An 11,770-nucleotide genomic window follows, 5' to 3' on the forward strand; every position below is an offset into this window, starting at 1 on the left:
AAATATATGTATCCAAACTTTATATTTCATCCCGAATAAAAACAAAATCGAAAGATATCTAAGGATTATACCTAGTTTAATTGCTTTAGCAGTTTTGCCCGTGAAACCCCATACTTTTTAGCCGAGGAACTGAAGGAAATACCAATTTATTTTGATAATAGCTTTACGTTTTACCATCCGTTTTCTTTTTGTACTGTCGAGACTAAATTTGATATAATATTGTGTATATGAGGTCTAGGTCGATACTAATCATTGTATGGGACATATTCGCGCTAGGGGAAGGTGTGGACTGATTGCAATGACTACTCGCACTACTATACTATTATACTCTAAAACATGATTCCACGTAATATTGGAAAGATAACTCACATACTGATACATATATACATATACATAGGACGAAAATCATTATAAGTAGTTTATAGAAGTTAAGGTAGTACCGAGCCGATTTGATCTATTAACTACTACGAGTATCATGTCACATCGTAAAAAAAAAATGCTTACTGGGTTTCAATAAAGTATCTCACTTACAGTCACCAATCATGTCAGATAACTCACATACTTGCCGATATATGCGGTACAAAGTCATCTGGAAGCTCGAAATCCTTGTATAAGGTATCTGGGGCTCAGGGAAGTATAGACCCGATTCAAGCCATTTTTTATACATAGTATTAGTATAGGCAGGAAAGGATTCTGTCTGAATTTATATTGCATATCTGACACATTGACCGATATTATCAGTCAAAAGTCAACTATAGATATAGGGGTCCACATATTCTGTACCTAGGGTCTTGAACAGTTCTTGTGGTATTTGGAATACATTTTTATTATGTATTTTTGGTTAAAATGTCTCAAACAATTATCGGAAACATTACTGCAAAATTTTATTCCGTATATGTATTAATTACATTTTGATTTATGTACTGGAAAGTGAAAGAATCAAATGGAATTTTAAATTGTATTATGTGGGAAATAAACGTGGTTGTAGTCGGATTTTGTAGTGTAATATAGGAATATGAGAAAAATGCTACTTACTGCATGTTTTCAAAATCGGTCGGTCGAATCCCGAGATATGGGATTTCAACAAAAATTGGGCGGCACCAAGTCTATAGTCCAATTTTCATACCGGCCCTCATAAAGCCATCTCATACCCTGTTGGAAGTAAAATTTAATGTCTCTGGCGTAATTTGTAACTGATTTATACTGTACCGTTATATGGAGAGTGAGCGGGATTATCTTCCGATTTAACTCATTTTCCCACTTTCGGTAGGAGTTCTTACATCATTTGAGCTGAGCAATTTTGGTTTTAGTGGTTAAGGAGATACTATATGTACATTAAAGAGCTGGACCACGCCCACTTTTTTTGAAATTTTTTGCCCACAGATGACTTTTGCCACTGTGATTCTCTATGCCAAATTATATAATATAGTGCTTAGTTATGGCACTTTATAGGTTTTCGTTTAATGGCGTTTTGTGGGCGTGGCAGTTTTCCGATTACGCTCATGTATTTTACGCTCGGATTTTGTTTGTACTAAGGAGCTTGAATATCTCTATTTATTACGCTAGTTAGAGTGCGCACGAACGGCAGACAAACAGACAGCGGGATTTACACGTAGAGCATTTCAAGATGAGATGGATCCAACAAAAGTTCTTCACCCACGAAGCACTTCCAAGCAATTGATAGGAGAGTATGCGTGTTGTTGTTCGATTACACCAATTACTGTACTACTGTAGTTTAAGAGTGTCGGCATAATGTTACGTATTGTGAAACACGAAGAACTTGATTAGTATCCGTATATTGTAAATATGATTGTTCTCTAGTTCAGATATTGAGGTATGTGTTTCGAGTCGAATTAAATTCCTTTTTACAGAACGATTTCACTTTTATTGAGGACTGGAAACTATTCTTAAAACCTGTGGCCAGAAAACTGTACGAAGTAGCTTGAAATATTTTATAGTGATTATTTTGCAATGGTGTGCAATGCTACATCGAGAGGCTTCTAATAAGGTAAAGCCAATGTTGGCTCCTCCCCCGGTTAGATTTACTGATATTAGTTATCAGTATAAAGTTTATTAAACACGTACCTCTTCCGCGCCCTCACACAGCTCTTGCAGCTTCGCAACTATTTCCAGCAAACACTATCGAATGTTAGGATATGCGTTTCTACACTTCGTCTTGCGAATGGCTTCGTAACTCAAGCCATGTTTTCCTACACCTTCTTCGTCCCGTTGTATTTGCAGGTAAATTGTTCCCGAAATTTTCCTTATTAACATACTTGTTGATTTCATCTCCAGGGAACCTCTATACCTAGCATTATTAGTGGCAGAAGTAGATATATGGAATAATGATTATATACTCCAGTCTTAGGTAGAAGCCTCCCCATTTGATGTTGACTTTGATATACAAGTAAATAGAATATATGGAACATGAAGCAAAATGTTTTAATGAAACTAGATAATGTAAGGTCTATAGTATAAGATACCAATTTTGATTATAATACATTCATAATTTCGTAGAATGGCAAATATTGGACATCAGGCTTTGCTTTTTGAAAATTGCTTGGTTACACATGATATTAGCCCTTCTTTATTTGTTTAGAAAAATTGCAGACGAAATTTAAAACTTTGAACTGATTCGTTCCTTAGATTTAGAATTACCCAATAGACGTTGTTGCCAGCATGAAATTTGCCTTCGTTTTCCAGTGGAAAGGTACACAAGCTATTTCTTTCATATTGCAACTATTTGCTATTTGGAATTCGTTGTGCTTTTGCTTTTCTTTGGTCTTTCATTTCTAATGGAATTTCCATACTATTTACAACAAAATACCATCACACAACCCCGCGCGCCTCACAAGACTGCTGACAAAAGCGCGCAATGTGAGTGGATGCTCTAAGCAAATTGGAGAGAGAGAGAGAGTGTGAGTCAATTCTTTACATTGCTTTGCTTTGCGTTATGCTTCGGTGTGAGAGCTCGCAAGCGCCTGATGTCCTGCGGCAGTACGATGGCGCCACATTTCATTGATTACAAGTGCCACTACCAACGAAGCGAAGCGCATGGGAGACGGCCGACACAATCGTATGCGCTGTGTGTTGAGTGCGAGCATAATTTCGGTTAGCTCTCCTCCAAACGAACTGTTGGCCAGCGGGTTGAGGGCGGCAATACATGTGTTGTAGGTGTGCAAGCGAATGTTGTTGCAACCAACTGATTTGGTATCGATGTGTTTGACTCAGACGAGCGTGCTCCAAACGCGAGTGCGCGCCATGCACGAAGTAGAAAGTTTTGCTCAATACAAATTTGCTTTCACTAAATGGGCTTTTCACGACGCCTCGTGATACACTAACTACGAACGGCAGCGACGACCGATAGCGGCGACGACGTTTCAGCACTTTTGGGTATAACAGGAGCAGTTCATCGAATTGGCGTTCAGTTCTTAAGGGTAGTTAGTTGGAAAACGGCGTCAAATCGGGCTAACGGTGCCGCACAATTAGGTTGATAGCACATTTTTTTGTATTATACCAAAACTAGTGGTGCAGAAGACGGGCACAGTGCAGAGGGCCACCAGCAAGCTGAAAAATGTATATATAAATCGGTAGTAGTTGCTGAAAAAGTGTATACCGCAGTGTAGGAAGTATTAAAAATTCACGTAAATTTTGTGTTCAAATGTGGAAAATTCCAAATATCGCAGTCTAGCTACAAATCGAATGCATTGTGCAACCCACCAAAAATTATACAAAAGGTATATCAGCATTAATTAATTATACAAAACGGATACACATCCAAATACATATACGGAAAACGAAACGAAACGAAGAAGTGAAAAAAAAACCACAAGTGTTAAAAGCAAGTTTTAACTAAAATTTTCTACCGAAAACCAAGTAAATCTTGAAAAAATAAGAAAAAACGAAGAAAAAGTATGAACGAGAAAAATTTGTTGGGTATAACAGAGAAGACAGTGTAATGACCAAGCAAGTGATGTGAAAACTACAGTGGAGTGCGAAAGCGCAGCAAAGTGGCAGGAGGGAGTTTTCTGGGTACAGAAAAGCAAGTGCGATTCAGCGAGAAGTGATGGTGAAAAATGCATTACTCCAACAAAAGCAACACACACGCACGCACACATGCAACGAAATATGCGTGCAAAGCTATTTGCCTAACTTGAGTCATGACTGGTATGCGCCTAAAAATAGATATCCCGAAAACCGAAACGGTAACAAACGGTACAGAAAAAATACGAGAAAAAACATAAAATTCCGCAAGTAATTTCATTAAACTTCTTAAAGCGAGCAGCGATATACTATGTCAAGCTAACGATTAAAGCCCAAAAGTCAGGGCGTAGCAAACTGTGCTAGTATGTTAAGAAATACACACACGCACACACATAGGCGCTCCACACACATGTGCACACTGGCATTCGGCGAATTTCATTAAATGCGTGTGCATGCATAATTTTAGGCGTTCGAGCACAAAACACGGTGAGCGAGCGAGCGTGAAGCCAACGTCAAAGTAACATTACTTGTGCACTAAGCCACTAGGCTTCTGGTTGCGCGACGAAACGACAGAGGGGACATTACAACACACTTCATTCACTTAGCAGAGGGGATGGGGGCGGTGTTGAGGCCCAGTGTGGGGCGCAGACGAAGTAGGGACAGTGTGGCGCAGGTTCATTGCATTAACCCACTGGAGCGTGGAGGTGTGATGCTTATCGATTGAAGGCAAACAGAATTTTATTATAAATTACATCAACCTACATCTGACACAATACCCGCTGCCTTACTCACATACATATACCAGCGCAAACTCACACACACACACACACAAGCACAGGCACACATGTAATTACTCTACATTTATGTACACATAGAAAACGGTGCAAAGTGTAGGAGAGTTATAAAAATAAAACCGTTTGGGTATCAGTGTATTCACACGAGAGCAACTATTGCCTCGGAGTCACGCAAACAAACACACACACACACACGCACATATAACTAAGCTGACAGCGCGCAGTAATACGTTCGTGTATCTATGCATAATTTTAGCGGCTACAGAGTAACCACTAAATACCTGCTTACTCGTCAAACACAACGAACACCAACAACAACGAGGCGCACATACATACATAGCGACAGCGTAAGGAGTTTGGCATGCGCAGCGCAGCGGCACTCCGAACGGAGCTGAGTATCGCTAGAAGGAGCGCAAAACGAAGTAGAGCACATAGAGTGGAGTGGAGTTGCGGTGAGTTGAGTGGATTTTTTGCGTGCTCAATAAGGGCGCACAGCACAGAGTGGAGCGTCGCTGCTCGTTAGCGCTACTGCTTTCGGCTCAACCAGACACCAAAACTTTTTCTCCCGCTCAGTTGTGCGTGTTTGGCGCGAAGGCATTAGTTGGCTGTGTCACTTTTCAATAACTGGATTCCTACTACCGTAATAGCGGTATATAGGCTTGACTGCTAAATGCTACTATTTGCCGGAGACTATGTTGTTGGTGGCAACCAAATACTTGGTTATTATTATTTTCGAAAGAGGAATCGGTCGCATTTACGTAGTGCGATTACGCCTTTGATTAGTCATTTTGAGCATTCGATATGAGCAACTCGCTGATTGTTGTGAAATGGCGGTGATTTCATCTCTATTGTGTCATCAGCAATGAACTTAGATTGTCCGATTGGACAAATCCCATTACATCACATTCGGAAAACACATTCCGGGCACCTGGTTCAAATGCTGACTGCGGCAGATTCTTCAATAATAAGAAAATATATACCTTTTGTTGAATGAAAACCATCACTCTGTTTTTCAGAACATATATATGACACGAAAATATTGTCTGGTGCTCGATCAAGAGTTCGGAGATTTCTGAAACCTTGGAAGAACTGCTAAAAACTTTAGTCTGGAGACTAAAATTAATAATGAACGCCTAAAATATGTAGAGACATCTGCAAGTAATTCAACCTCGCTAAGGCTATAGATGACATACATAATGACAAATAAGAAGTTGGTGAAAATGATGATTCAACAACTTATATATTATGATCCAATCCCAAATGCAGATTAGCTCCAACTATTCTACACTGCCAACAATAGTTGAACCACCAGAGATCCTTCAGCATTAATCTAGACGTTAGTACTCAATGATTCTCTTTTATGGCTCAAATGGTTTGTACTTGTGACTAAAGGCATTTCCGTTTTATTGTGGTTTACAGTTCGAGCAAAGTTTTTCAACTTAGCGACCAGGTTTACTACTAGATAGCAGTATTCAATCCCAACATGAGCTTATAAGAAAGTGTCTTAGAAATTAGTGAACCGCCATTGCCATTCTCTAAAACTGAACGTCATTTTATCTCCAGTTCCAACAGATTGTCTTCAAATACAAAAATCGTTTAAGACAAAGAATAAAATAAGAATCCCACCACTAATCTGCTAACGTAATTTCCGTTTAAACAAGTGAAGAGTTTCTATTTCCATAAGCTTGTCAAACAATTCGATTTATAATTTGGATGACACTTTCGAGCATTTCGACTGGTAACTGGCGAATGACACCTTTGATGTTTTGCTCCAAGGCCTGAAGTGATTGATTGTCCGTATATACTTTAGACATGCTTTTAGTTTATGTCATCTTGATTATGAGCTTCAATTTCAGTCATCAAATAGTTAGTTATCTGGTCATGTTGACGGTCGTCATTGACGGTTACAATTCTCAACTATGGATCGCTGATTCCACCGGCCCACAAACCACACCAAATGAATGATTTTTCTGAATGAAATGACAGCTCTTGAATCTCTTCCGGTTGCTCTTCGTCCTAAATGCGGCAATTTTGCTTGTTTACAAACCCATTGCGCCAGAAATAGTCCTCATAGCAGGGAAAATTTTGCTTCGAAAGCGTTGGAACTTCTTGGAACATTTCGAGAGCCCATAGAGCGAATCGATGTTCCTTAGAAAAGTAGTTCAGTTCTTCAGTTGATCTGTACTTTGTATGCTTTCAATTTAAGATCTCGACAAAAAAATGCGCCAAGTCGTTCCATACGTCAGTCCGAGATACTGCGAACAGTGCCGAATCGACTTTCGACAGTCTACGTGTACAGTCTCAGCTACGGATGCTATATTTTCTTCACTCCGTGCTGGACGTGATCGATAACAGTCGAATAACGAATAGAGAGATGGGTCTCAAGACTACTTTTTTTGCGAAAAGTATGCTCCCTAGGCCGATTATGTTGGCCATAAGTTCAGCGAAGTGCGCAAAACACATTCTTTACAGACCGTTATTTTTCCGGGGACCGTTATTTCTTCCGTTCGTGCACAAGCTGTAATTTGTGCGCTTTCAATTTAATATTTCGACTTCAAATGCGACAAGTCGTTCCATACGTCAATCCATTTTGATGCGAATGGCACCGGATCGACTCTCCATCGACTTCGTGTACACTCTCAGCTGCGGCTGCTATATTTTATTCACGGCATGTAGGACGTGCTCTATTTGGCCGAATAATATCCAGCAATGAATGCTGGGTCTCAAGACGGGTGATGGTGTTGCGAAAAGTATGCTCACTAGGCCGATTATGTTCTTTACAGACCGTTATTTTTCCTGATAAAATTGGACGATATGAGGCATAAGTCTTTCCATGATAAAACGCCAAAGAATTCTGAATTAAGATAACATGACAGATTGACACGACTCACGCGTGAACTGTCAAAAAAGGCTATTGGAAAAGTACCTCTACTTAGATCACCCGTTATATACCATATATAAATGATATATTCAACAGCTTGTACGCAAAATAGTTTCTGTATATGACGACATGTCTTCATGAAATGTGGCATGAGTTATTATCAATGACAACAATACCCTATACGAGGAAATTGTTTATATTGAGTTATTATAGTATATAGACCTCATACAAACTGACCGAATAAAGTTCTCGTAAGCAATCTTTATTGCTTTTTAATACCGTGTCTGTCAAATATTGTTTATTTTAATAAAATAATTATATGGGTTCATTGAAAAGGGTGGAGCTCAGTCGATCAATAATTAATATTGAGTTTCAAGGGAATAAATTTACCAGAGACAACAAGAGCGCAGGGGATGGGGCTCAGAGTTACATGAATATGGCACGCTCATCATCTTGAATGTATGAATTGTGTAGTATAGTACCGTCTAAAAATGTACAAAAAAATAAATTAATTACAAAGAGAAAAAGAACGAGCGGGAAAATCAATATGACTACCCGAAACACAGTGACTTTTAGATAAGATTTTAGGGATAAGTTGAATTTGTAAATATCCACTGGCACAATTTATATATAATTTAATCATATCAAAAATACCAATATTAATAACGGTACTTTTGTATAGACGGTGAAATCACATAATTGAAACGGCCATTGAAAACAATGTCGAAGCTCTTGGTGTTAAATACTAAATAACGGAGTAACGAAAAAAATGTGAAATGACGTTAACAACTCAAAAAGTAACCTCTAATAAAGTTACGAACTAAAGCTTAATATATTACAATAAATCTCACTTGGAACCGCATTAACGGTCCGAAAATCATACACATTTCTATTTGGTGAATGGTTCATAGAAGGTTACAATACTGAAGAACCTTTCTGCACCAGCGCCAATAGTAGTAGTGTATGAAACCAAATAAAAATTGCTACACCAAAATGTGTTTTTTACTAAAACATCTTAGATTTTAAGAGTTCTCTAATAGCTAAATAAAAAAAAAAATATTAAACGTGATCCTTTCCCCTTCACTTACATAACGCGCAACGCAAACGCCATGTTGAATGTGCAATAAAATTTGTCGAAAATGTCAACAACCCCAGCAGCGTTATGTAAATAAATCGCTAGGTGCTAAACGTATATAAATCATATGCCAAGAAATCATCAGCGCGACAGCGCCAAAGGCGACGAAAGCGACAGCGACACTCATCATACCAGCCGACTTAATAGCCAAGTAACAACTAAAACAATCAGCAAAGCGACGTTTGGGTCGACAGCCAATTGACCGGGCAATCAAACGACAAACAACAAGCAACAAGCAACAAGCGCAGTGTTAAACACTCTTCTGGGCAACAACGCCTAAAAGTATACTATCAAAGCCACGCAAAAGTCAACCGAATACACCCACAAGGCACTAGGTGTCATTAATGCAAAAATAGCAACAACCGAGGGCGAATAAAATTTGATTGCCTGCTGGAGACGACGCGACCATCCGACAACGGAACGCAAATCGCGGACCGACACAGGCAGAAGGCAGCGGCGAAGTCGAAGGCGACAGCAACAACGGGCAATAAGACACTCTTTAGCCCGCGCAGTTCAGGCGTAGCTGAGGTGAGCCGTGTAGGCGGTTAATTGGGAATTTTCTTCTGCTAACGGTTGTTTCGAGAAAGCAGTCAAAATTCACCGGCTAAGCAAGAGTGGTAAGTTGAGCGCCAGTGGAGCTCCTTTATCTACCAACATGTGTTTGTTTGTATGTATATGTAAGTGCATATGCATACGGTGTGTCTCGAATTACATGCATTTATGCAGGTTAAATTGCCGGCAAAAGCCAAATTGATTTCGCAAAACTTGGCAAATGCGACATTTCTATGCAAATTTATTCATTCACATCCAATTCGCATACCTTTCGATGTAAATATGTATGTGTGTATGTACATGTGCATATCATACGTTAATGTACGTATATTATATGTGTGTATGTATGTAAACGTCGACTTGTGTAACTGTGTGTGTGTGTGTGTGTGGCATATCTACTGAGTCGCCATGCAAGTGCTTAAGTAGTTTGCTCGCTTGGAAGGACCAATATAAATGATAATTCCCTGCAACATCGCGTCGCTTCGAGCATAAGGTCGAACATAAGCACAGCTAAATTATTCGAATTCCAAACAGAGCATATGCTCGGTTGCCTTCATATTTATGTGGCAGGAAATGAAAAAAATATTTCAGCTGTGGCTTTCTCAGTAGGCAGTGAGAGAACTTCAGGTGTAAATGGTTCCAAGCAGAAGTTTTTTAATTAATTTCTGTTAAAAAGTTCCTAAATGAAGTTTCTGTTTATGTACATATTCAATATAGCTATTTTTAACGGGGACTTTCATTTATTTTTGAATGTGTGTAATGAAATAATGTTTTAATGGATTTGGAAGTAATGAACATATTACTGGACAAAATTTCCAATTAAAAAGTTCTCTGAGGTGTGGCGTTAGCTCTAGAGAATCACGCAATCATAATATTAGGAAATTGAAAACAAGCTTGGCGTGGAGCTACCTTTCCTTTGTTTAAAATTAAAAATAAAAAACAAGCTTTCTGACTTTATAGATTAGATTAGGTCCGGGTATATGTAGTTAATATAGTTTTTCATCATTTCCAACAAAAACAAAAATTTTCAAAATTTTAAACAAAACTTTAACATTTGTCAGAGAGCATATACAGCCGTTAACAGCTAATTAGAAGCAACATCTATTGTGAAATAAATGATGTTATTTTCCAATAAATCACGTATGTATATTAGGTTGTCAAATAGCTCCCTTCCGTTTTTTTTCTCGTTATTCAATGCTCTATAAAAAGTGTTATAGTGATCGGATTTAGTTGAAATATGCGCAGTTTCGTTCAATAATCTGCTTCCGACTAAACGGCAACTTCATAATACCGCCCTCCTTATTTGCAAAGAACTCGGACAGCCACTTTTCCCAGCCCTAATTTGAGTTCAACAAGGGAGTTCGCCATGGACAGGAACAGGTGGTAATCACTTGGCGCCATGTCCGGGCTATATGGTGGATGCGATGAAAACTTCCATCCGAACTCCCGTAGCTTCTGAAAAGTCATCAGCGAAGAGTGTGGTCACTACACCCTTCCTGTTGGAGAATTCTGGATGCTTCTGGTCGATCCCTGCTTCAAGCGGTCCAGTTGTTCACAGTAGATGGTAGAATTAAGCGTCGGGCTATGGGAGTAGCTCATAGTGAATGATTCCCTTCCAATCCCACCAAACACATATAGAGTACCATCCCCCAAAACAATATTAATCTCACGGAAAGTTTCTCTATCGGCTTTGCCTTTAACGAAGGAAACTTTAAAATAGCGCGAATTTCGGCGTTGGTGAACTCCATGTTTACACGTCTATAACTGTTGAATGCAATAACCAAACTAATCATGCATAGCGATGTTTTGTGGGTTATGTCAAGACTTTTCAAAGATGTATAGTATTGCCCTGTACGTGCCCTGTAGCGCTTTATACATAGCCGCGAAATTCAAAAGACAAAAGGCGGAAGTGAGATATTTATCAACCTAATATTTATTGTATTTTCACTTATTTTGTTGAAACCTTATGTTGAACTTAAACTCTTACCGAAAAAATTTTGTTTAAAACTCGTTTTTGTTTTGAAGATTTTAACAAAAACATGTGGAATCAACGATTTGATATTACAAAAACTTGCTTATTTTCAGTTAGTGGTTATTATAATACTCTGACAGCGCACCAATGGTGTAGTTTATCATTGCCGTTCTAATTTAATCACAAAGAACATCCATATTTGGGATATTTTTGCTGTATATGGCTCTTTTAAAATCACCCAGAGATGTTCTATAGGGTTTAAGTCTGGGCTGGACGATTCCCACTCCCAGACATTAATAAAATTTTCATTAAAAAACTTTTGTGACCACTTAGATGTATGCTTTGAATTGGAAGATAACTTATAACAGGCAAATTTTCCTCATATAAATGAAATCAATGAAATGGAATAAATGAAATAAAGCATAAAAGCTGCAAAACTATTATGAAAATAA

The 11,770-nt window shown here is 38.6% G+C and overlaps 1 protein-coding gene across 2 annotated transcripts in view; it reads left to right on the plus strand.

Moving 5' to 3' along the window:
- The first annotated feature begins 3,472 nt into the window (after positions 1-3,472).
- LOC108977110 (trichohyalin) overlaps positions 3,473-11,770 on the plus strand; it is a 115,712-nt gene continuing 107,414 nt past the window's right edge. The window contains exons 1-2 of one of the 2 annotated variants that reach the window (XM_018946633.1): positions 3,473-3,737; positions 8,815-9,411. The gene's annotated coding sequence lies outside the window, so the exon portion shown is untranslated. Of the gene's footprint in view, positions 3,738-6,044; positions 6,115-8,814; positions 9,412-11,770 lie in introns of those variants that run through there. The other variant, XM_018946634.1, reaches the window with a different exon arrangement.

Source organism: Bactrocera latifrons, unplaced genomic scaffold, assembly GCF_001853355.1.
Source record: "Bactrocera latifrons isolate USDA-ARS-PBARC rearing strain unplaced genomic scaffold, ASM185335v1 scaffold_84, whole genome shotgun sequence".
In the NCBI taxonomy this organism is placed as follows: Eukaryota; Metazoa; Arthropoda; class Insecta; order Diptera; family Tephritidae; genus Bactrocera; species Bactrocera latifrons.